Consider the following 27,175-nt stretch of genomic DNA (forward strand, 5'->3'; position numbering starts at 1 on the left):
CTGCTCCCTTTGAGTCTGTGCTCTATCCCGTCTAGAAATGCTTTTGTCTCCTCCACGAAAGAAAGAAGTTCAGATGCTCTGCAGAGTATGTTTGGTTCAGGGTTAATACTCAATGCAGTATTTTGGAGTCACCTTTTCTGTCTTCTCCTCTCAGCCTCCTCCTATTCAAAGTTTCTGCTGCTGTTAACATTTTGCTATGACACCCTCCCCCAACCCTCTCAGTTGGAAAGAAAGTGCTGCTTCTGGCAAAACACACACGCACACACACACACACACACACACACACACACACGGTAAGAGAGATGAGATCTCGGCTTTAACTTGAGATATGGGCTAGTAAATCATTTCAGTTTTTGTTATCATTCTTTTACCTAGGAAACCTGGAAAAAGGTGTTGCCCTAACACAATCTGAGAACCTCTAAGGAAGATAAGTCCAATGGATCATTTTATAGTAAAATGAAAAATATTATTTTGAAATTGTATTTCACTTTAGAGTTAACTTATGTACTTTGGTTCCTTGGATGATATTTTTCATCTTGGTTGTCGTTCCGTGAAAGATTTCTTGGGCCTTCTGTTTCTAGCTATTGCAAGTTGTATCCAACTCTTTGTGACCCCATGGACTGCAGCTTGCCAGGCTTCCCTGTCCTTCATTATCTCCCGAAGTTTGCTCCCGGAGTCATATCTTTCTGCTTTTTCATACTGTTCATGGAGTTCTCGAGGTAAGACTACTGGAGTGGTTTGCTCTTCTCTTCTCCAGTGGACCACGTTTTGTCATAACTCTCCGTTATGACCTGTCCGCCTGGGTGGTCCTGCAGGGCATGGCTCATAGATTCATTGAGTCATGCAAACCCCTTCGTGATGACAAGGGGTTCTAGCTGTTAAAATGTGTAAGCTGCAGGAAAGAGTAGGCATTTTTAGTTATTAAAATAGTCAAATGTTTTCATGAAATCAGAAATGTCTTCGTTTTAAAATATCATATCATTGTGAGTGTCATTCAGAAAAATCAACTGCATTGCAAATTTGAGGAGTAGGTTACAAATTGACTTTCCCGAATAGTAGTCTCTTAACATTCTCAGTTTGAGGCTTTGCGCTTCTGTTGCATGCATGCACGCTGTCACTTCAGTTGTGTCTGACCTTACTGTTAAGTTCTCCCTGCTCCTTGTGCTGTATGCACCTGGTAAAATTCCATCCAAATGTTTCTAGGGTGCTCAAGAGGTACTGTAGGTATTTTCAATAACAAACCTGGTAAGCTGCCAGATTTAGTAGCTGAAAGTATTCTGTGTTTTCTCTCAGCTCTCTGATGATTTACCTCCCGTGGGGTTTTTCATGCATTTTGGTTGCTAGTTTTGCCGGGTGTTGCCCGTCTTGTCAGGCTCTTCTGTGTGCATTCTTTGGGATACAGTTGGTGAGGAATGCACTGGCAATGTGGAGAGGCCAGTCCTCTGCAGTGTTCATTGTTGATTACCTGTGATACACTCTGTCAGAGGGTTCCAGAATGATCTGCAGTGTGTTCTGTCAATGGTTTTAATAGAAAAAGGTATTTCCCCTTTGTGTTTACAGCCCTCTGTCTCCTTAGAAGCTAGATTTGAATCCACAGTAGTCTGAGCTAAGAATCCTGACCAGTCTCAGCAACTATGGTACATTCACAATTACTCATCTCCTCTGAGCACCAAGACTTTGTTTCAAGATCAAGCTACCTAATCTTCTCTTTGCTCAAGATAATAAGTTTACTTCCAGGAGTCTTCTCAGTCTTCCATGTAGATAGATTTCTAGTGGTGGTTTTCCTGTTCTTTCAAAAATTGCTCAGCTGTGTCTGAATGCCAGTGATGAAAGCAGCTTAGACTGTACATTTAGGAAATAGTTGGGACTATTCCCCAACTATTCACTCGGAGGCAGATCTATATACACACTGTAAATGACCATATTGGCAGATGAAAACTTTGCTGAACTTAGTGAATACCTTTTTGATGTTTAAACAATTTTTAGTAAGAATGCCAGTCATCCATTGAAAGCCAAACAGTAAATTGTGCACAGAATGGTCAATACATAGATAATGTACCCACTTGCTGTTTGTACTTAAACATTAGCCAGTTGTCAACAAATTGATATCTAGGCACTCCCTGAAACAGGCCTTTGTTACTAACTCAGATAAGGCATTTTGATCTATGTCTTTTCTTTTTTTTCAATTGTACCACTCCCCATTCCACAAGAGAGCATGGTGCTTCTTCATAGGAAAAGATGCACAGCCTTTTATACACCATCAGGTAGTTTGCTCTCTGATGGGGAAGTCAAGGCAATTGTGTAAAATGACTAAACAATATGAGGTGGTGGTGGTGGTTTAGTCACTAAGTTGTGTTCGACTCTTGTGACCCCATGGACTGTAGCCCGCCAGGCTCCTCTGTCCATGGGATTCTCCAGGCAAGAATACTGGCGTGGGTTGCCATTTCTCCAGGGGATCTTCCTGACCTAGGAATTGAATCTGGGTCTCCTGCATTGCAGGCAGATTCTTTATCAACTGAGCTATGAGGAAAGCCCTAAACAATAGGAGGTAAGTAATACTAAAGCACGGGGAATGACTGAATACTATAAGTATAGCATGTACCTTAAAAGAAATGCCAATAAATTCTTTTAGAGTCTTCAAAGATGAGCAAGATAACATCAGAAACTGTAAAAGATTATATACAAAGAAACAGCGTTTAAGTTAACGGCATACTTTTCAACATTAACAAGACAAATCTGAAGATAAATAATATTTTGAGAGGGCCAAGAGAAAATAGCTATAACTCAGAATGCCATATACCCAGCGAAGCTCTTATTTAAAAGTGTGGGCTTAAAAAAATACTTTTAGACAAAAAAGTTTGGAAATATACCACTCATCTTGGATAATCATAATAAAAGTTGTAAGAGGTACAGGAAGAAGGAGTCTGTTAAACCTCAAAGGAAAACAGTAGATGGCAAGAAGAAATGGTGCATAAAGAAGTTGATGATCAATATGTGGGAACACTAAAACAGTTATTGCATGCATAAAATAATAATGATAATGACTAGTGTTGGGTGTTTAAAACATGGGAACACAACTGAGAGAATATAGTGTAGAAAATAAATAAGAGTAGTTCATGATAAACACTCTCAGTAAATTTAGGAGGCGTCTTTCTCAACTAGATTCTGCTGCTAAGTCGCTTCAGTCGTGTCCGACTGTGTGTGACCCCATAGACGGCAGCCCACCAGGCTCCGCCATCCCTGGGATTCTCCAGGCAAGAACACTGGAGTGGGTTGCCATTTCCTTCTCCAATCAACTAGATAAATACAGCTATAAAAAAACCACAGCTAGGGGCTTTCCCCGTGGCTCAGGGTTAAAGACTCCGCTGCCCACCAACGCAGGATACTTGAGTTCGATCCTTGATCGAGGAAGATCCCATGTGCCACGGAGCAACTCAGCCTTTGGCTGCAACTGTTGAGCCTGTGCTCTAGAGCCTGGGAACCGCAGCTGTTGAGCCCACGTGTCGCAACTACTGAAACTCGGTGCCTGTGGTCCGCAACAAAAGAAGCCACTGCAAGAAGAAGCCTGCACAATGCAATGAAGAGCAACCCCCTCTTGCTGTGACTAGAGAAAAGCCTGTGCAGCAACAAAGACCCAGCACAACCAAAATAATTATACATTTTAAAAATTATAAAAAAACCGCAGCTAATATAATACTAAAAGGAAAAGACTGACTACCTTCCCCCTTGAGATTGGAAACAAGGTAATGATGTCAGTTCTCACCAGTTCTGTTCAACATGGTACTGGAGCCTCATCTATTCTTTATCTGATTCATTGCTTTAAGAAGAAGAGAAGACCTAAATGAGCATACAACTATTAAATGTAATTATTTACTTAAAAATTTCCATAGTGGACGGTGGGGGTGGTTCCCAGGTGGCGCTCCTGGTAAAGAACTTACCTGCCATTGCAGGAGATGTAAGAGACGAGTTCTATCCCTGGGTTGTTAAGATCCCCTGAAGGAGGGCACAGCAACCCACTCCAGTATTCTTGGCTGGAGAATCCCATGGACAGAGGAGCCTGGTAGGCTAAAGAGTCAGACATGACTGAAATGACTTAGCATGCATGCCTGTACCATAGTGGAACACACCAGGCTGATGATGCTTTTAAACCTTTAAAGGCTCATGATGACTTTTAACTTTCAAGGAACAGGAAACTCCCATTTTATGCCAGCAGTTTTAATAAAAATTTAAAAAATAAGGCAAGTTTCCTAACTCATTTGATGAGGGTAGTAAAATTTAACAGGGATTATAAGAATTATGGTCTGGTTTCACTTTGTTTATAATGGAAAAATCCTAAATAAAGCATGAGCAGATCAAATGTGTCATGTCTAAAAACCACTATTTTAGTTAAAGAGGATTTATTGCAGGAATTCAAGGATGGTCTTCCAGTAAAAAATTGAAGGCTATAATCTACCACAAACATTAGAGGAAGAAAATGATGTAATCATCTTAAAAGATTCAGAAAAAAGTTTTGATGAAATTTAAAACATACTTATAAGTTTACTAAGTAGGAACAATTAAAGAATTCTGTTAACATGACAAAGAAGCATTAGAAAGTATTCCTCTTTAAGTCAGGAACAAGACTAGGATGCTTATCTAAATTCTGTTCCACATTTTACTGAAGAGTCTATCCAGGGCAATAAGAAAAGCAAAAGGAATGAAAAACTTGAAGACTAAAAAAGAAAATTAAAGTTGTTATTATTCACCATGATTACCTACATAGAATATCTAATAAGACCAAAACATTAGGGAATCCCTGGTGGTCCAGTGGTTAGGAATTCTGTGCTTTCACTGCTGAGGGCGCAGTTTCAATGTCTGATCTGGAAACCAAGATTCCACACAAGCTGCTTGGTGTGTCAAGAACAAAAACCAAAAACATTAATGAGAATTTTGAAAAATTGTAGATTATAGCATAAGTATTAAAGAAAAGAAGAAAGTGAAGTTGTTCAGTTGTTGAAGTCTCTCTGACTTTTTGCGACCCCATGGACTGTGGCCTACCTGGTTCCTCCGTCCATGGGATTTTCCAGGCAAGAATACTGGAATGGGTTGCCATTTCCTTCTCCAGGAGATCTTCCCTACCTAGGGATTGAATCTGGGTCTCCTGCATTGTAGGCAGACGCTTTACCATCTGAGCCACCAGGGAAGTCCAAAGTGTTAAATCCAAGTATTGAAAAGACCGACACTATTCCCACATGCCAACAACAGACAAAGTTGAACATGCAGTTAAAAAAAAATGCCATATGAAATGGCCCAAAACCTGTGGGGCCTTGGAATATATCCAACAAAAGATGTTGAAGATCTTTATGGAGAAAATTATAAAGATGTATGTAATACAGAGATGTAACATGCTCATGAGTGGGAAGACTCAGCTTTGTAATGATGTAATGTCTTACTCTGTTAGTTCATGAATTCAGTGCATCTGTATCATAAATCCTAAGAGTTGTATATGTGCATGTGTGTGTCTAATTTGATAGATGAATGTTAAAATTGAAATGGAAGAGTAAAATGTCAAGAATTGCCAGGATAAGTTTGAAAAACAATGAGGGATTTATCTACTTGACTATTAAGATTTAGTATAAAGTTTTAGTGATCATAGCAGTGTGACAGTGGCACAAAGTTATAAGCACAGAGCAATGGGACAGAAGGTCGTCATGTGTCTCTGCTAATTTGGTAAATAACAGAGGTGATTATAAATCAGTGGGATGATTCAATAAGCAGTGCTGAAACAATCGGCCAATCTCATATGAAACTATAAATCCTTACCTCACCTATTCACAAACCACATTTCAGCATGAAAGCCTGTATTTGAAAAGCAAAACTTAAAATTTATTTTAAAAACTCAGGAAGAATTTTTCTTATTTATAAAAAGGAACTTTATATTGTATACAAAGAATAATCAGCCTAAAATAATTGCTATTGGTTTGTAGGGCTTCCTTGGTGGCTCAGTTGGTAAAGAATCTTCCTGCAATGAGGGAGACCTGGGTCGATCCCCGCTGGGTTGGGAAGATCCCCCAGAGGAAGGCATGGCAACCCACTCCAGTAGTCTTGCCTGGAAAAGCCCATGGACAGAGGAGCCTGGCAGGCTACAGTCCACGGGAGCACAAAGAGCTGGATACAACTGAGCGACTAAGCAGAGCACAGCACATTGATTTGTTATGGTTTGTTATCTAAGAAATCCTTCTTAAATGTATTTGGCATATTTGACCAGGTATCTGTTAAAAAAAAAAAAAGATACCCCAAATGCAGCAGCAAATAAGACAAATTAATTTCTCTTTGATCTAATAGTTCAGGGTAGGTTTATAGGCTTTGTTCTATGAAGCCCTCTTGGAGACCTAGACTAGTTGGGTAGCTCAACATATAGCTTACAATGTTGGTCTAGATTTTAACTTCAACACGACAGTGTCAAGGAAGTTGAAGAGACAAGTGATCAAAAACATGCATTATTTTTAAGGCTGATACCCAGCAGCAGATACATTACTACCAGGTACATTCCAGTATTGGCAACTTAGTCACCAAGCTGCAAGGGAGGCTGGGAAATACAGCTTAACTGAGTAGACATATCTGGCCCCCATTGTCATTGTGGAAGAGAGAGACAGTGAATTTTGGTGGACAACTTGCAGTCTCTGCAATAGCTACCTTAAAGTTAAAATTTTCTCATAATAGAAGATAACCATCTAAAAATGGAATACTCACACCAAAGACTGGTTGAAATTATTTTCAAAGCAAATCAGTATCAAGAATATGTGTAGATTCCTGCAGTAAAAGGTGTGTAGGTGGACCTCCATGGTGCTCCAGTGGTCAGGAATCCTCCTGCCAATGCAGGGGACACAGGCTCGATCCCTGGTCTGGGAAGTTTCCACATGCTGGGGGGCAGCCAAGCCTGTGCACCGCAACTACTGAGCCCATGCACCTTAGAGCCCATGGTCTGTAATAAGAGAAACCACTGCAGTGAGAAGCCCTACTGCAGCAGTGAGGCCCAGTGCAGCCAAAGTTTTTTTAAATTTGTAGGTAGCCAACTAGAAAAATGGTGAAATAGTCATTTCAAAAAATAGGAAACTAGAATGGTTAATAGTGTTTATACTTGATAGTAATCAAGGAAATGCAAATTGAAACAACAGGGAGATACTATTTTACATCAGTCAGATTGGTAAATTAATATATTTGATAGCCAAAGTTATTGGAGAACATGTGGGGAAATTGGAACTCTTACTCATTGTTGATGGGGATATAAATTGGAATGACCTCTTTGAAGTTTTCAAAGAGATTTGGAAATACTTAAAATGGCAGCAGCTGTTGGTTGCTAGTTGCTTTCCACAATACCAATATCTGTTTTTTCCTTCTTCCTTGGAAATGGAAGCCCTAATTTTTTGTTGGGTACATGGCCATCTAGAATAAAGACTGCATTTCTCATTCTCTCTTGCAGGTGGATGTGGCCATATGACTTAAGTTCTAGCTAAGTTCTGATACAAATGTGTCTGCTTTAAAGAAATTTTTATACATCTGTGCAAGGAGACATGTTCAAGGATTTCATTACATCACTATTTGTAATAGCATATACAGGAAATATCCTGTAAATCAATAGGAAAATGAGAACATAAACTGTGGTTTGTTCATACAAGGGGCCACCATACAGCATTTAAAATAAATGAACTGCATGTATATGATCAACATGAATCTCAGACAGATATGTGAAAAAAGTAGGTTTTAGAATGATACATGCAGTATATTATTCATATAAATTTCTAGAACATGATAGTGAACATGTGAAAGCCAAAAAATGCATGAGGAGAATACACAAAGCTTTAAGATAGTGCTTGAGCTTACGGTTACCAGTGGGGATGCAGGGTGAGGGGATAAACTGTGAGAGTGGGATTGACATATACACTACTATATATAAAATAGATAATTAATAAGGACCTACTGTATAGCACCAGGAGCTCTTTTTGATAATTCTATAATGATCTACACGGGAAAAGAATTTAAAAAGAGTGAATATATGTATATTTATAACTGATTCAAGTTGCTGTACAGCTGAAACTACAACCCCATTTGAAGTCAACTATACTCCAGTAACAGAGAAGGCAATGGCACCCCACTCCAGTACTCTTGCCTGGAAAATCCCATGGATGGAGGAGACTGGTAGGCTGCAGTCCATGGGGGTCGCGAAGAGTCGGACACGACTGAGCGACTTCACTTTCACTTTTCACTTCCATGCATTGGAGAAGGAAATGGCAACCCACTCCAGTGTTCTTGCCTGGAGAATCCCAGGGACGGGGGAGCCCGGTGGGCTGCCATCTATGGGGTTGCACAGAGTCGGACACGACTGAAGTGACTTAGCAGCATACTCCAGTAAAAACCTTAGTGGTTATCTATGTGGAGATAAAGAGTATACAGGTAAGGTAAGACTTCAGTTGTGGGAACTTCCCTGGTGGTCCAGTGGTTAAGACTCTGCACTTTCAGTGCAGGGGGTGTGGGTTCAATCAGTGTGAGCAAAAAATCTGTAACATTCTTTCCTTTTTTAAAAAAAGGTGATATACAAATATACAAAATATACAAATATACAAAATGGTAATATCTTTAGGTATCATTTAATTTTCCGATACTTTATATGTGTTTCAAATAACTCAATTAAAATACTTTAAAATATTATAGAAATAGTGATAATTGTAAGCTGTTATGCTTTTGAAATGTATTTCATAGGAAGATTCAAAAATCACAGATATAGAAAACAAACTTAATGGTTACCAAAGAGGAAAGAGGGGAAAGGGATAAATTAGGAATTTGGGATTAAAAGATACACATGACTACTATATAAAACAGACGAACAAGAACCTACTGTATAGCACAGAGGACTGTATTCAGTATTTTGTAATAACCTATGAAGTTATAAACCATATATACATATATCTGAATCACTTTGCTGTAAGCCAAAGCTAACACAACATTGTAAATTATACTTCAAAGAGAAAGTGCTTGACAGCTAATTTAGTGTGAAAAAGCAAAACAATGCAAAATAAAATTGATGAGACAAAAGATGAAAGAATGATCACAGATTGCAACAGAATTCAGAAGGAGCTGTGGATTTTGGAGGAAGAGATGATGCATTCAGCTTAGGGGCATCAAAATTCACATTTTAGTTCTTTTGGGGTATCCTAATGGAAATGTCAGGAAGGCAGCTGGAAGTGCGCATCTGCTAAGGGGGCTGGTCACAGACTTCAGGGTCACTTTATGGCCGTTGACGCCACAGGAGTGGATAAGATGCTCAATGCAGCTTGTTGTGTTCTGGGTCAAGCCCCCCTTTACTAGTCTCAGTGCCTGGTGGCCAACATTCAGTAGACTGTAGTAAAATTGGGCCCCAGTGCAAAGGCTTACAGAGGCTTACTCCCAAGAACCATAAAAAGGGCTTTTTTTTTTTTCATATGTAGCTATATAACTTTATCATCAAATAGCATTTGCAAATGATTTAAAAAATCCCCACAACTATATCAACACTCTTTGGAAACCTTAAATTTGAAAGTAACTTTGTATGAAAAGAAAACAAGGAACTTCCCTAGTGGTTCAGTGGTTGGGACTCCGCACTCCTGACACAGGGGACCCAGGTTTAATCCCTGGTCAGGGAGCTAAATCCCACCTGCTGCAACTAAGACCTTGGGCAACCAAATAAGTAAACACAATGTTTAAATTGTAAACAAAATAGTTTTTGTGCAAAATTACCTAAGTTATTTAGCTCCCATATTTGAGTTGCTTGAATTTCTATCCTAATTAGTAGTAACTCAGGTGTTGTTGCTTCATTGTATCCAGAAATGGTTCTTAATACGTTTTAATTAAAAGAATGCCTTAAATGACAAGATCCTAATGTATAGCACAGGGAACTGTATTCAATATTCTGTGATGAACAATAGTAGAAAAGAATATTAAAAAATGTAAAAAAAATAGCTTAAACTTTAAAAAAAAGAGAAAGAATATCCTGCTATAAACACAGGTATAGATTTCTCAAAAATGAAATTCAGAAGAATACATGTGGGATAAAAAATGTATTCATGTAATAATTTGTAATTCTCAGCAAATTTATGGATTTTTAAATTATTTTCATGAATTTAAGTAAAGCAGTAAAGTTTGCTAAAATTGTGTTACATTACCTAGAATTTTATTTTGCCATCTTCTGTGTCTTTCTCACACTGGTATTTTCCTCCATTTGAAGTATCTGTACAGAAATAGAAGGCAATGGCATCCCACTCCAGTACTCTTGCCTGGAAAATCCCATGGACAGAGGAGCCTCGTAGGCTGCGGTCCATGGGGTCGCTAAGAGTCTGACACGACTGAGTGACTTCACTTTCACTTTTCCCTTTCATGCATTGGAGAAGGAAATGGCAACCCACTCCAGTGTTCTTGCCTGGAGAATCCCAGGGACAGGGGAGCCTGGTGGGCTGGCGTCTGTGGGGTCACACAGAGTCGGACATGACTGAAGCGACTTAGCAGCAGCAGCAGTGCAGAAATAAGAAAGAAAAACAAGTTAACCACTACATTTGGCCCTTGAGGTTAGGAAGCAGTCTTATTGGATTATTGATATACTAAAACAGGCCGTGCTGAAGTTTTTTGAGTATGCAAAACATAGGAAAACTTTGAACATTAAGTAAAAATAAGTTCAAATAATAAAGACTTAAGCATGACAATAAATAATCATCAGCAATGTAAAAAGAAAAATGACCAAGTGGGAAAAATATCTGTAATTCATATTATAAAGAAGTAAGATCCGTAAAATAGAAAATTCTAGGAGAAAAAACTAAAAACAAAGTAATAACACAGGAAAAAAATTTAGGAAAGATTTTATTTCATTTTAAAAGTTTTTATTGAAGTGCAGTTGATTTATAGTGTGTCAATTTCTGCTGTACAGCAAAGTGACTCAGTTATACATATATATATGTTATTTTTTGTATTCTTTTCTGTTAGGGTTCCTCCCAGGATTTTGGATATAGTTCCCTGTACTATTATACAGTAGGACCACATCCATCCATTCTATATGAAATCATTTTTGTATCTACTAACTGCAAACTGGACTTCACAGGTAGTACAGTGGTTAAGAATCTGGCTGCCAGTGCAGGAGATGCGGGTTCGTTCCCTGGGTTGGGAAGATTCCCTGGAGAAGGAAATGGCAACCTACTCCAGTATTCTTGCCTGGAAAATTCCATGAACAGAGGAGACTGGTGGCTACAGCCCATGGGGTTGCAAAGAGTCGTACATGAACTGAGTACACATATCCATACAACCCCAAACTGCCAGTTCATCTCTCCGCCCACCTCCCCCCACGCCTTGGCAACTACATGTCTGTTCTCTGTGTCAGTATGTTTCTGCTTTGTTGATAGGCTGAAAATAACAGATAGTTTCAGCAAAAGATACCATATATATCAACCTCACTGGAGAACTAAAACTATTGAGATAAATCATTTCTCACCTACTCTACGGGCAAAACTTCAAAAGTTAGATACCACATTTTGTTGGAGACATAGTTGAAAAATAGGCACATTGCTTGTAAAAGTACAAAAAAGTGCAAACTTTATGGAAGGGGATTTGTTAACGTGGAAAATTTGCATTGTATCTACCCTTTGTATTTGTTTCTGATTGCTACTGGAACAAAATATCACAAACTTAGTGGCTTAAAATAGCACAGATTTCTTATTTTTCAATTCTGGAGGTCATAAATGTAAAATGGGTCTGTAAGGTTATGTTCTTTCTGGAGAGTCTAGAGAGTATTTTTTTCCCTGTCCTTTTGCGCTATTTCAAATCCTAAAAGATGATGCTCTGAAAGTGCTGCACTCAATATGCTGGCAAATTTGGAAAATGCAGCAGTGGCCACAGGTCTGGAAAAGGTCAGTTTTCATTCCAGTCCAAAGGCAATGCCAAAGAATGTTCAAACTGCTGCACAATTGCACTCATCTCATACACTAGCAAGGTAATGCTGAAAATTGTCCAAGCCAGGCTTCAACAGTACATGAACTGTGAACTTCCAGATGTTCAAGCTGGATTTAGAAAAGGCAGAGGAACCAGAGATCAAATTGTTAACATCTGTTGGATCATTGAAAAAGCAAGAGAGTTCCAGAAAAACATCTACTTCTGCTTTATTGATTATGCCAAATCCTTTGACTGTGGATCACAACAAACTGGAAAATTCTTAAAGAGATGGGAATACCAGACCACCTGACCTGCCTACTGAGAAATCTGTATGGAGGTCAAGAAGCAACAGTTAGAACTGGACATGGAACAACAGACTGGTTCCAAATCAGGAAAGGAGTACGTCTAGGCTGTATATTGTCACCCTGCTTATTTAACTTATATGCAGAGTACATAACTTACATGAGAAATGCTGGGCTGGAGGAAGCACAGGCTGGAATCAAGATTGCCAGGAGAAATATCAATAACCTCAGATATGCAGATGACACTGCCCTTATGGCAGAAAGCGAAGAAGAACTAAAGAGACTCTTGATGAAAGTGAAAGAGGAGAGTGAAAAAGTTGGCTTAAAACTCAACATTCAGAAAACTAAGATCATGGCATCCAGTCCCATCACTTCATGGCAAATAGATGGGGAAACAATGGAAAAAGTGACAGACTACTTCTTTGGGTTCCAAAATCACTGCAGATGGTGACTGCAGCCATTAAATTAAAAGATGCTTGCTCCTTGGAAGAAAAGTTAGGACCAACCTAGACAGCATGCTTAAAAGCAAAGACATTACTTTGCCAACAAAGGTCCGCATAGTCCAGGCTATGTTTTTTCCAGTAGTCATGTATGGATGTGAGAGTTGGACTATAAAGAAAGCTGAGCACCGAAGAATTGACGCTTTTGAACTGTGGTGTTGGAGAAGACTCTTGAGAGTCCCTTGGACTGCAAGGAGATCCAACCAGTGCATCCTAGAGGAAATCAGTCCAGAATATTCATTGGAAGGACTGATGCTGAAGCTGAAACTCCAATACTTGGGCCTGATGCGAAAAACTGACTCATTGGAAAAGGCCCTGATGCTGGGAAAGATTGAAGGCAAGAGGAGAAGGGGACGACAGAGGATGAGATGGTTGGATGGCATCACTGACTTGATGGACAAGAGTTTGAGCAAGCTCTGGGAGTTGGTAATGTTCAGGGAAGCCTGGTGTGCTGCAGTCCATGGGGTCACATAGAGTCAGACACGACTGAGCGACTGAACTGAACTGCCCTTTTCTAGTCTCTAGAGGCCATCTGTATTTCTGGGTTCATGGCCCCTTCCCCCATCTCCAAAGACAGTCATATAGCAGCTTTCCTCCTCCAGCTGACCTGGCTCCTTCTTGTAAAGATCCCTGTGATTACATCCAGCTCACCCAGGTAAGTCAGGGCAGACGTAAGGAGGTTCCTATTTAGTCATAGTTGTAGAGTTCCTTTTGAATGTAAGGTAATGTGTTCACTTTCTTGAGATTAGGTTGTCCACATCTTTGGGGGCCCCTTATTCTGTCTGCCACACTCTTTGATGTAGCGTTGTCAGTTCTAGGCATCTATCCTACAGATGCATCGGCATATGTTAGGATGTGTGCTAAGTGTGCTAAGTTGCTTCAGTCATGTCCGACGCTGTGATATATTAGGGTATCATTGCTTATAATACATAGTGAAAGCCTGGGAACAATGCAAGTGCCTGGTCGTAGGGGACTGGTTAAATAACAACGGGATTATCTACAATATAATGCAGTTGTAAAAGAGAATGAGGAAAAGCTCATCATACTGGTGTGTATAGAGATCTCTAGGATATAATGAAAAGTGAAGAAAGAAAGAAGCTGAGAAGTTTATATACTGTTCTACCTTTTTATAAGGGGGAAATACATTTTGTCTATGTTGCATAAAGAAATACTGGATTGAAATATAGGAAGTTAATAAAAACGGTTATCTCTATAGACTAAGAGGGACTGGAGAAGTAGCTGAGACTTCTCAGTGAATTTTTTTTTGCATTATTTTGGTTTTTGAATCAGGAAACTGTATAGTAAAAATAAGACCTTATGAAGTAGACAGCTTTTTTTTTCCTAGACAAATTTTTTATAAGGCTTAGCTTTAAGAAGGTTGTGAGCCACTGGCCTGCCACAGAAGTGCCTGAAGTTTCTAATTTGAGTCCCTGACCTCAAGTAAGGGGTTATGTTTAGTGGTTCCTAGTTAGAATGCTAACACAGATAATTACGCATTTGTAATTTAATATACTCTAGAATCTAATGTTTTGTTCTTTAGTTTCATGGAGTTCTCAGGAAAATTCTGATGAAAGTCAGGGGTTGGGAAATGTCACAGTCAGGGTCCACAGTATGTTCTAGGGGACTGCTGGGCAACTGAGGGGCCACAGGAAAGTGTCTGGCTGCTTGGGGCTTGGGATAAGACTGAAAGATGTCAAATGCAAGGTTATCTGAGAGAGAGTTTTACTTGTATGTTAGTTTTGGTTTAGTCCATACTTTTATCTTTTGTTTTCTCCTAATCTTTAAAAAAGTATTGTTGATTTACAGTGTTGTGTAAATTTCTGTTACACAGCAAAGTGATTCATATATGTATATTCTTTTTCATATTCCTTCCCATTATGGTTACACAGGATGTTGTATACAGTAGGACCATTGTTTATCCATTCTGTGTATCATGGTTTCATCTGTTAATCGCAAACTGCCAATCCATCCCTCCTTCAATCTCCCGCCCTCTTGGCCGCCAAAGTCTGTTCTCTGGGTCTGTGAGTCTGTTTTGTAGGTAAGTTCATTTGTGCCATATCTTAGATTCCACGTATAGGTGATAGCATGTGGTTTTTGTCTTTCTGACTTAGTTTACTTAGTATGATAATCTGTAGGTCCATCCATGTTGCTGCAAATGACATAATTTCATTCTTTTTTATAGCTGAGTTGTATTCCATTGTATATATGCCACATCTTCTCTGTCCATTCCTATCTGTTGATGGACATTTAGGCTATTTCCTTGTCTTGGCTATTGTGAATAGCGCTGTTATGAATATAGGGGTGCATGTATCCTTTTGAATTTTAGTTTTGTCTGCATATATGACCAGGAATGGGATTTCTGGATCATATGGTAATTCTATTTGTAGTTTTCTGGGGATCCTCCATACTATTTTCCATAGTAACTACACCAGTTTACCCTCCCACCAGCAGTGTAGGAGGGTTCCCTTTTTTCCACCTTCTCTAGTATTTATTTGTGGACTTTTTATTGATGGCCTTTCTGACCAGTGTGAGGTAGTTCCTCACTGTAGTTTTGGTTTGCATTTTTCTAATAATTAGCGGCATTGAGCATCTTGTTATGGGCCTATTAGCCATCTGTATGTCTTCTTTGGAGAAATACCTGTTTAGGTATTCTGCACATATTTTGATTGGGTTGGTTTTCCCCTTATCTTTTATCTTGAAAGTTTTTAAACATATTTGGCTGTCCTAAGTGACATCATGAAATTTTACCCCTAAAGTGTCAGTATGCCCTTGCTAAGAATAAGGATATTCTCTAATGTATATTACCATTATCACAACTTAGCTACTATCTGATATTTAGTTAATATTCATATTTCTGTCATTGTTTCAACAGATATCTTATATAGCTCAAAAAAGATAAAAAATGAAATGTTTCCACATTGTTATATCGCTTTATTTTTATTTTTTAATTTAGAGTAGTCTGTCACTTCTGATTTTATTACAGTAAGTTTTTGAAAGTTCCAGGCTACCTTTGTTGTAATACCTCTCACATTCTGCGTTTATCTGATCTGACTGTTTCTTCATGGTGTCACTTAACTTGCTGTGTCCTTTTTCTTTCTATAAACTTGATGTAGGTCTAGAGGCTTGATTAGATTTAGGTTCAATATATAATGTCAGCTTGTCCCATTATTAGTGATGCAGCATTTGGTCACTTGGTTAGGTTTGCTATTGCCAGTTCTCTCCTCATTTTCTCCATTGTGGTTGCAATTAAGCTGCAGAGTAATGCTTCTGCTAAGTCGCTTCAGTCGTGTCCGACTCTGTGCGACCCCATAGATGGCAGCCCACCAGGCTCCCCCGTCCCTGGGATTCTCCAGGCAAGAACACTGGAGTGGGTTGCCATTTCCTTCTCCAATGCATGAAAGGGAAAAGTGAAAGTGAAGACGCTCAGTCATATCTGACTTTTAGCGACCCCATGGACTGCAGCCTACCAGGCTCCTCCATCCATGAGATTTTCCAGGCAAAAGTACTGGAGTAGGGTGCCATTGCCTTCCCCGGAGTGATGCTTCAGTACTGTGCAAATTCCTCTTCACCCAGTGAGTAAGCATGCATTTACCTGTCTTATCTGTCTTGCCCTAGTGTGGAGTTGGATTCATATTTATAGGCTCAAGATCAGAAGACACCCCCACCTAGATCAGTGGTTCTCAACTGATCTCAAGTTGATTTTGCAACTCAGGGGACGTTTGTCAATGTCTGGAGGTATTTTTGGTTGTGACAATTGGGAGAGGTACCTGTTATTGACATGTAGTGGGTAGAGGTGAGGATGCTGCTGTGTATCCTACAATGCACACCAAAGCCCCCACAAAGAATTTCTGGTTGAGGATATGAAGAGTTTCACTGTTTAGAAACTTTGATTTAGATATATAATTAAGTTTCTCTCACTCACACAGTTCACTTCCATTTTGGGAGATGCCAGTAAAGTTTTAGAGCCTGTCTTGAACAATAGTGGAAACCAAGCAGATGTTAGAGTCCATCAGGATTTTCCAGTGTTTCAAACCATGCAGGTTTTTACTGCCCACCTGTTCTGTCTTTCTATTTCTTTTTTTTTTTTATTTTTATTGGAGTATAGTTGATATACAACATTTTGTTAGTTTTAGGTGTACAACAAAGTTAATCAGTTATACACCGATTGTTTCTTAAATCAGTCTGGGGGTGATGGTGCTCAGTTGCTCAGTCATGTCTGACACTTTGTGACCCCATGGACGATAGCCCGCCAGGCTCTTCTGTCCATGGAATATTTCAGGCAAGAATACTAGAGTGAGTTGCCATTTCCTACTCCAGGTTTCCATTTCTTTATAGGTATCTTCTCCAGAAGGATTTAACTTGTTTTCCTCTATTCTCAAGAAACTCATAAAATAAGAAATTAAAAAAGTCCTTAGAATTAACACACTGAGGCGTTTTTGTCTGCTTTTGTGTTTCCTAGAAGATTTTGGAATGTCATCTTAAAAGCCCCAGAGCTAGGGAAAAGAAAATGGAGAAAGAGAAATATCAAGTTAAGAACTCACTGTTACAAAAATGGCCCAGCGAGAGTAACCAGAGTTCAGGAAGGGGCAGAGGAGTGCAGAGGGCATTTCCACTCTCACACCTGTAAGTTATTAATGACCTTTGAAGTGGTTGTTGATGGAAGCACTGGTGCATTTGAGCTGCTTCATGTGTATACTTAGTGTATTCAGAGAGCTGCCCAGCTTCAGGAGCCCCGAAATATCTTCAGGCGGCATCAGAGATCAAACGGCAGAATCCATGACTTGGGAATATCATGTAGCCATGTGACATGTGGAAGGTTCCAGAGTGTGGGAACTGATGCCTAAATAACTACACTGTATATGTTTAACTCGGCGATTTCCTATTGCTTTTATAACTTTTAAAATGGCAGTCTTGGAAAATAATGGTCCACAGTTTCAAAATAAGGTAATGAGAGGTAAAGTTTTTACACATTTACTTCAGGTTCCTATTCTGGAAAGATTAGAATATAATTACACCTATTTTCATTCAAATTGTCACTACATAGTTTATACAACATTTGTTTGGTTTAGGTTTTGAACTGCTGGGCCAAGGACATTACCTTTCCCGTTGAGAACTGAGTCAACAGTCTTGTTTGTACTTAACAAAACTTTCAAGTCCAACTCTCACTTCAGGCCCAGCTTTCCTCTTGTGTGCTGTGGAGCTAGCACGTGAATGCTTTCAGCAGCTGCAGTTAAACTTTTCAAGGAAGCAGCAAAATATGTAGGTCTTTGCCTTTATTTTTTTCTATCAGTATTTCTTAAAATTATTTTTCATGCTTAGTCATTGACATATCTTTGTAAGTGGAATAACATATTAACTCTTGGCATGACATGGTACTAAGAAACAGTCCTAAAGAATTCAGTGGAAAATTATAGAGCACCATTTATTTCCAAAGTGCAGTTTTTACTCCTATTTAGTAGGCAAACTGTTTTAGGTAGATAGTTTGATTAGAAATTTGGAATTAGAACTTAAGTATTTAATTCTATCATTATTTACATTTTTTCCTATACTTGCTCAAATTCCACATAATATGAAAGCTTGAAGAAAAAGATGTAACATAGTATGCATCATTATTCTTTTATATTATTCTCTGTAAATAAGAAGAGGGAATAAGAAAAGGGGAGTAGGATGATGGTAATTATTATTCTAATATAAGAGAGTAATTATTTCAGTATCAAGGATACTGTTTATTGTCACTCTCATTACTGTTTCTTTATGAAATTTTCATTATTCTTTATGAAAGAGATTGAGTTAAAGCAGCCCCAAAAGCTAACAAAGACAAGAAGCTAACAAGAGAAGAAACTTATAGGTGCATCTCATTTATAAATCCTAGAAAGGATCTTAGCAAATTGAATCCAGTGATGAATAAAAATGACAAATACATTATGACCAAATTGGACTCATCCCAGAAATGCAAGTTAGTTTGACATTCAAAAATCCATTTTGTTACAGTTAATATATGTAATTTACTAGATTAGGAGAATAAAGGATGAAACCCTTTATTATTAAGATGATCATATCTTAATTGCAGAAAAATAAAAAGAGAACACTCTTAACAAGCTAGTAATATGAAGGAACTCCCGTAGCCCAATAAAGCCCATCTCCAAAAACCAACAGCAAATATACTTAATTGTGAAATGTTAACATTTCTTTTGTATTAGGAATAAGACAAAGATGTCCCAAATCATCACATTCATTCACATTTTGTATTGAGAGTTATTCTCAAGTAATGTGAGAAGAAATATAACATTTGCAAAAAAGAAGGCCAACATTTTTAGAAATGATATGATTGTCAATATAGAAAAACTAAATAATCAGCAGATGAATTATTAGAATAAATAATGTTGAGCGAGGTCACTGGATACTCCAGCACTAATAAGAACTCAATTACTGTCAAACACTAGGAAAAAAATCTATTAGAAATGTAATTTTTTAAAATTCCATTTATTATAACACCAAAAATTATGAACTACCTTAGAAAAATGAAGAGTTTATTCAAGAGATCTAAATAAGTGTAGAGCTATTTTATGTGGATAAGCAAGATTCAGTATTGTGTGAGAATGCTAATTCTGCCCAAAGAGTCACTGAAATTCCAGTTCCCCAACAGAGTTTTGCTTTGAATTTGAGATGCTAAATCTGTAATTGATATGAAGGAGCAAAGATCCAAGAATAACCAAAACATTCCTAAGGAAAAATAGTAAGGTTACTACAGTGTCTTAAAATTTACCCTATAGGCATAGTAATCGAGACAGTGTTGAACTGACACAGGAATAGAGAAACAGATGACCGGAACGGAATCCAGAATCAGACCCACAGATATATGGACAGTAAGGGCACTGCAAAGCAGTGACAGCAAAGACAGTTGTTTTAAAAAATGGCCCAAGAACAGTCCAATTGGAACAGCAATGTTATTTAAGAATGACTAAAACATAGAAGCAACACCATGTTCACCACCGGTAAGTTGGATGCAGAGACCGTGGTATAGTCGTACATTGACCTACCTTACAGTAATGAACATGAATGAACCTTAGCTGTGCTCATTACTGTGAATGAATCTCAGAAATTTAGTGTTGAGTAAAAAAAAGCAAGTCATAGAAAACTAAATATTATATCATTTTGTTTTAGTCCATTCAGGCTGCCGTGCAGAGTGGCTTATAAACAGCAGAAATTTACTGCTCACAGTTGTGAAGGCTGGAAGTCCAAGATTAGGGTGGCCTGCATGGTTGGGTAAGAGCCAGCTTCTGGTTGCAGACTTACAGCCTCATATGGCAGGGGGTCTGGGGAGCTCTAGGGGTCTTTTTCATAACAGACCAGTAATCCTATTCAGGAGGGTCCCACACTCATGACCTAATCACCTCCCAGAGGCCCCACCTCCTAATGCCATCATCACCTTGGGGGCTAGGTTTCAACATAGGAATTTGATGGGGGAGGACACAAAATTTATACCACAGTACCTTTTATTTGTTTTAAATGTAAAAGAGGCACATTTAAATTATACCTTGTAAAACTATACATACGTTTGTGATAAAAAACATGAGGAAAAGAACAAGCATCACAAAATTCAGGATAGTGATTACTTGGGGTGGACTGATGGAGGTGTGGCTGGGAAAAGGCACGTGTGGGTGTGTGCTCAGTCATGTCCGACCCAGGGATGCAACCTGCGTCTTCTGTGGTTCCTGCGTTGGCCAGCGGACTCTTTACCCCTGAGCCTCTGGGAAGCCCACATGTGGGTGAGGGAGTGCCTAAAATATTGACAGTGTTCCGTTTGGTAAGATATGTCCTAGGTGCACAGGATTCATTTGTGTATTTTTCAAACCGAGTTTTCATAGTGATGCTTTCTATTTGTATGCTTTTTTTTTTACATTAAAGTGATTACAAAGAAAGATTTGTTAAAAATCAGATCTGTGACTCTTGATCCCTTTACTTTTCACAGGATCAGCAGTGAGACGTAGAAGAGAGCAGTTTTTTTGTTTTTGTTTTTGTTTTTTTTTTAATAAAAAGCTTTTTATTTGGAAATACTTTCAAACTTATAGAAAAGTTACAGGAATTATAGAAAAAAAATCACCTATTTACCTTTTATCCAGATTCAGTTACTATAAACATTTTATATTACTTACTTTTTTGTTAAAGAGAGATTTATTATCCTTCTCTATATTTTTCTAAATTATTTAAGAATAAGCTGCAGGCATTATGCCCCTTTGTTTCCAGATACTTCACTGAATATTTCCTGACGAAAAGGACATTCTCTTACGTGACCCCAGTACAGTTGTTAACCTCAGGAAGATTTTTAACATTAGCAGTACTTTAAAATAATCTTCCATTCACTATCCAGTTTGTCAGCTGACTTCATAATGTCCTTGACAGCACTTGTTTTTTCCTCCACTAGAGGTTGCAGTCGACGTATTGCATTTAATTGTTTCTTTTGTCTCCTTTATCTGGAACAGTTCCTGAGCCTTTCTTTGTCTTTTATAATAATGATGGTTTTGAAGAATACTGTAAAAAATTTTTTTTAATCCAAGAGAACAGTTCTCATTTTGAGTTTTACTGTTCTCTCATGATTCTATCCAGTTTGTGATCCCTAGTCAAAATGCCACACTAATGATACATTTTTTTCTTAGAGTTATCACATCTAGAGTACCTATCTATCTGGCTCTCATTGGTTATATTAATTTTGATAATTTGTCCAAGGTGTTGTGTTTTCTCCAGTTTAAGGGAGAGGAAGTTTTGAAAGGATTTCTTCGGAGAGAGCTGTTGCTGAGTGTGGACCCTGCTTCCCTCTCAACGGAGACAAGCAGGCATGCGCTATCTCCCTCACCTCAAGTCAGAAGAGAGACGCCGCTTTGAAAGCTTCCTGTGTGTCCTCTGAAGTTATCAGGTCACGGCTGGTGCACTGATGGGTGCCTCCGTTTAAGGAAAGCCAGAGATGGAGGGCTGAAGCTGGCTTGCTGCTTGGAAGGGCGCAAGTAGTAGACTGTAACCAGCCTTTTCTTCCAGAGTTTGTTAGGCAATCCACGCACGAGTATTTCCCATGAATGAGATGTGGCGAGAACCTGACTGGGGTCATTGCATAATCTGACCTAATGGCCATGGAAAGGGTGAAAGGCTCATTGAGGAGAAGTTGGCAGAGCCCCATCACAGTTCCAGTGGGTAGAAGTGAATAGACGACTTCAATAGAGTCCCTTCTTTCAGGTCAGGGAATTGCTGGTGAAAATCCAACAGTGATCTGTGGGTGGTATCTTCTCAGGACGCACGAAGAGCCCCCAAAGGGGAAGAGCTTTAAATATCTATGAGCACAGAAATTGTGAGACCGCCTCATGACTACTGGTGAAATAACACTTCTGTGTCCTCGGGGTGGAGTTGAGGAGGGAGGTCAGACAAGAAGGTTAGTAAAATCCCAGTGAGGAGGGGTGGACACCTGCATAGGGGTAAGGGGCCATGCTCTCCTCCAGCATTGAAAAGGTATGCCCACCGCAGAGGTCGTCTGTGAGATGAGATCTCACCTGGTATTAACCTTGAAGCTCTCATCATTTTATGGGATAAACATTTTATTTGAAATGGAATTGAGACTATGTGATTTAAAGTGACTACAGGACCTTTAATTATGTAAGCATGGTCAGAAAAATCATGTGACTGCTTTCATTTTCATTGAGGGGCAGGGAAGAATATATCTGAATACCCATGGATGGAGGAGCCTGGTAGGCTGCAGTCCATGGGGTCACGAAGAGTCGGACACGACTGAGCGACTTCACTTTCACTTTTCACTTTCATGCATTGGAGAAGGAAATGGCAACCCACTCCAGTGTTCTTGCCTGGAGAATCCCAGGGACAGCGGAGCCTGGTGGGCTGCGGTCTATGGGGTCGCACAGAGTCAGACACGACTGAAGCGACTTAGCAGCAGCAGCAGCCTTTCTTCTCTATCCCAGAACCATGTAACCTGAGGCAGCAACCTTTGACAAGTGTAACTTTTCCCTGGGTAAACTGCCCAGGTGGACATACTGCTCAAAACAATCCTCAAAAAAAAAAAAAATTTTTTTTTTTTTTCATCAGAAGTAAAGCTGACATTTTTATATCTCCATCTATCTGAAAGTCCTCTGGACTCATCTAATTATTTTCCTAAGTAAACTCCTAGACATGAAACGGCTGGATCAAGACACATGGACATATAAAGTTAGTTAGCTAGTTATCGCTAACTTCCTTCTGGAAGGATCTCTGGAATATGATTGAACCACAAATGTCTTATTTTTCACATCTTTATCAGCACTGAACATTTTAAAAAAACCTTTCCCATTTCTCTGAAATAAAAATAATGTGTGATTTTACTTGCAGTTCTACTATTACTGAGACTATATGATTTTTCATGTGCTTAATATATTCTTTTTGAATTGTCTGAGAAATTAAGTTTTATTATTATAAAGCCAATGTCCTAATAAACCCTTGTTCAATGTTAAAAAAAAAAAAAGAATATATCTGAATAATTTTTGCTTATTGTTTGAAAAATACATTCATTTTGTATAGGTAATACATTGCATGATTTAAAAGAAAAATGTTATGAAAATATATAGCCACTATGAAGAACAAAATGGATTTTCCTTAAAAAACTAAAAATAGAGTTACCATATGATCCAGCAATCCCTATCCTGAGCGTATATCCAGAAAAGACCAAAACACTAATTCAGAAAGATACTTGCCAGTGTTCATAGCAGCACTATGTAGAATAGCCAAGATGTGGAAGTATGCTAAATGTTAATTGGCAGATGAATGGATAAAGAAGATGTGGTACATATATACAGTGGAATATTACCCAGCCATAAAAAAGAATGAAATAATGCCATTTGCAGCCATATGGTTGGACCTAGAGATCCATAGTAATTACCTCCTAGTAACTGAGGTAAAGCCAGGCTAGAAAGACCAATATAAAATGATATCCCTTATATGTGAAGTCTAAAAAGAATGATACTAATGAACTTATTGCCAAAACAGTAATGGACTCACAGACATAGAAAACAAACATACGGTTACCAAAGGGGAAAAGGGGTGAGAGAGAAATTAGGACCTTGGGATTGACAGATACATAGCACTGTATGTAAAGTAGATAAACAGTGAAGTCCCACTATATATAGGACTGGGAATTATATTCAGTATCTTGTAATAACCTATAATGGAAAAGAACCTGAAAAATATATGTATAAATGTATAACTGAATCACTTTGCTGAATACCAGAGACTAATACAACATTGTAAATCAACTCAGTTCAGTTCAGTTCAGTTCAGTCACTCAGTCGTGTCTGACTCTTTGTGACCCCACGAATCACAGCACGCCAGGCCTCCCTGTCCACCAACTCTCGGAGTTCACTCAGACTCACGTCCATCAAGTCAGTGATACCATCCAGCCATCTCATCCTCTGTCGTTCCCTTCTCCTCCTGCCTCCAATCCCTCCCAGCATCAGAGTCTTTTCCAATGAGTCAACTCTTCGCATGAGGTGGCCACAGTACTGGAGTTTCAGCTTTAGCATCATTCCTTCCAAAGAAATCCCAGGGCTGATCTCCTTCAGAATGGACTGGTTGGATCTCCTTGCAGTCCAAGGGACTCTCAAGAGTCTTCTCCAACACCACAGTTCAAAAGCATCAATTCTTCGGCACTCAGCTTTGTTCACTGTCCAACTCTCACATCCATACATGACCACAGGAAAAACCATAGCCTTGACTAGACAGCCCTTTGTTGGCAAAGTAATGTCTCTGCTTTTGAATATGCTATCTAGGTTGGTCATAACTTTCCTTCCAAGGAGTAAGTGCCTTTTAATTTCATGGCTGCAGTCACCATCTACAGTGATTTTGGAGCCCAGAAAAATCAAGTCTGGCACAGTTTCCACTGTTTCTCCATCTATTTCCCATGAAGTGATGGGACCAGATGCCATGATCTTCGTTTTCTGAATGTTGAGCTTTAAGCCAACTTTTTCACTCTCCACTTTCACTTTCATCAAGAGGCTTTTGAGTTTCTCTTCACTTTCTGCCATAAGGGTGGTGTCATCTGCATATCTGAGGTTATTGATATTTCTCCCGGCAATCTTGATTCCAGCTTTTGCTTCTTCCAGCCCAGCATTTCTCATGATGTACTCTGCATATAAGTTAAATAAGCAGGGTGACAATATACAGCCTTGACGTACTCCTTTTCCTATTTGGAACCAGTCTGTTGTTCCATGTCCATTTCTAACTGTTGCTTCCTGACCTGCATACAGGTAAATCAACTATGTCAATAAATAAAATGATATGAATAGTGTACACTGAGAAAGCCTTCTCACATCTGTCCCCATCTCCCCAGTTGTCATTCTCCTCTTGTTCAGTCACCAAGCCGTGTCTGACTCTTTGCGACTCCATGGACTGCAGCACGCCAGGCCTCCCTGTCCCTCACCGTCTCCTGGAGTTCACCCAAGTTCATGTCTCCTCTTGCAGGTAAACATTTTTATGTTTATTGGTTCAGTATTTCTCGATGCAGTAAGCAAATATGAATCTCCTATTCTTACAAAAAATGTAGCATACCTTTCAGACCTTTTTTTTTTCATTGCCATAAAACATGAGTCATATGAAATTTACCTTTTTAACTTAGATGGAGAATGATGGGTCGCTTGGTAACTGTGTGTTTACCTTTATGAGGAACCGCCAGGCTGCTTCTCTAACAGTGACTGTACCATTTTACCTTCTGACCAGCCAGACAGGAGGGTTCCCTTTTCTCCACATCCAACACCTATTTTCTGTTTGCTTTTGATAATATCAGTCCTAATGTTTGTGAAGTGGCATATCATTGTAGTGTTGATTTGCATTTCCTAATGACTGATGCTGTGCCTTTTCATGCGCCTTTTGGCCATTTGTCTTCTCTGGAGAAATGTTTTTTCAAGTTCTTTCTCTGTTTTTGAACTGGGTTAGTCATTTTGTATTGTTGAGGTGAAAGAGTACTTTATATATTCTGGATATTAACCTTGTATCAGATATATAATTTGTAGACATTTTTCCCATCCTGTGGGTTGTCTTTTCACTTTCTCAGTAGTGTGCTTTGATGTGTGTGTGTGTGTCTGACTCTTTGTGACCCCACAGACTGTAACCCATCACTGTGCATGGAATTTTCCAGGCAAGGATACTGAAGTGGGTTGCCATTTTCTTCCCCAGGGGATCTTCCAACCCAGGGATTGAAACCATGTCTCTTGGGTCTCCTGCATTGGCAGGCGGATTCTTTACCAGAAGCCTGATGTACAAAAGCTTAATTTTGATGAAGTCATATTCTATTTGTTTTTGTTTTTTTTGCCTGTACTCTCGGTATCACGTCCAACAAATCATTGCCAAATCTAATGTCATGAAAATCTTCCCTGGAATGTGGGCTGTTGTACCCAAGGCTGTCTGCTGAGGGGCTGAGGCGTGGTAACTGCTATGCAAGAGGTTAAACCACCAAAATTTACCAATCCCTTTGTCAAGCTCTGCTGTGAGTGTTGCAAGTGTTTGACTGAACTCCAGAGTTCCAAAATATTTACCTTTAGACAATTATTGCTGGTCCAGTAGTTGTTAGGTAGAAGGATGGATTCCCGGATATCTTCTGTGAAGTCACGTGTGTGTGTGTGTTTTTTTTTTTTTAACTTAACAATGTAGCTGGGAGATCTTCCTATATATCAGTATGTAGAGATCTTCTTTCTCTTTACAGTTCCATAGTATTCTAGAGTTCACGGTAGATGTACCATAGTTTATTTAACCTGTACCATATTTAACCTGTACCATATAGACCAGTACCAGTTTATTTAAATATACCATAGTTTATTTAACCTGTTCCCTATTGCCAGATGCTTGGGATTTATAGTCTTTGACTATTACAGAAAGTAATGCAATGAAAACTGTGTGTGTATGTGTGTGTGTGTATAAATTTGTACATGTCAGGTTACATACACAGGTATATTGGTGGAACTCATTTTCTGAAAGTGGAATTTCTGGGCCAAAGGTTAAGTACATTTGGTAAATATTGCTAAAAGACCCTCCAGAGAAGTTGTACCCTTTAAACCCCCCCGTAACGTATGAGAGTGCCTATCTTCCCAAAACATCAACAGCAATGCATTTTAAACTTTTGGCATTTTACCAGTTCAATAGGTGAGAAATGGCATCTCAACATAATTTTAATATTCATCTTTCTTATTATGAGAGAAGGTGTGTATCTTTTCATAGACTTAAGGGTCATTTCTGGAAAAAAAATTAAGAGGACACAACACAGATAAAATTACCTTCTAATTGGCATCCCTGAGTCTTGCTGGTTCAGTGTAGTGGGTATAGTTTTCCCTGGGGAAGTTGTCACTGGAAGCTGAAATTTGTTGCCGCTTCATCGTAGAAGACGGAGCAGGAGGTGAGAGGAAGGAAGAGCCAAGTGACAAGGTG

The 27,175-nt window shown here is 39.0% G+C and overlaps 1 long non-coding RNA gene across 1 annotated transcript; it reads right to left on the reverse strand.

Annotated features, from left to right (window-relative positions):
- Positions 1 to 307: 307 nt before the first annotated feature.
- LOC129624187 (uncharacterized) lies at positions 308 to 20,011 on the reverse strand. The gene is made up of 3 exons (XR_008700805.1): positions 19,771 to 20,011; positions 2,603 to 2,665; positions 308 to 892 (listed from the first exon to the last, which is right to left on the reverse strand). It is a non-coding gene; the product is annotated as an uncharacterized LOC129624187 (long non-coding RNA).
- Between the last annotated feature and the right edge of the window lie 7,164 nt (positions 20,012 to 27,175).

Source organism: Bubalus kerabau, chromosome 12, assembly GCF_029407905.1.
Source record: "Bubalus kerabau isolate K-KA32 ecotype Philippines breed swamp buffalo chromosome 12, PCC_UOA_SB_1v2, whole genome shotgun sequence".
Classification (NCBI taxonomy): domain Eukaryota; kingdom Metazoa; phylum Chordata; class Mammalia; order Artiodactyla; family Bovidae; genus Bubalus; species Bubalus kerabau.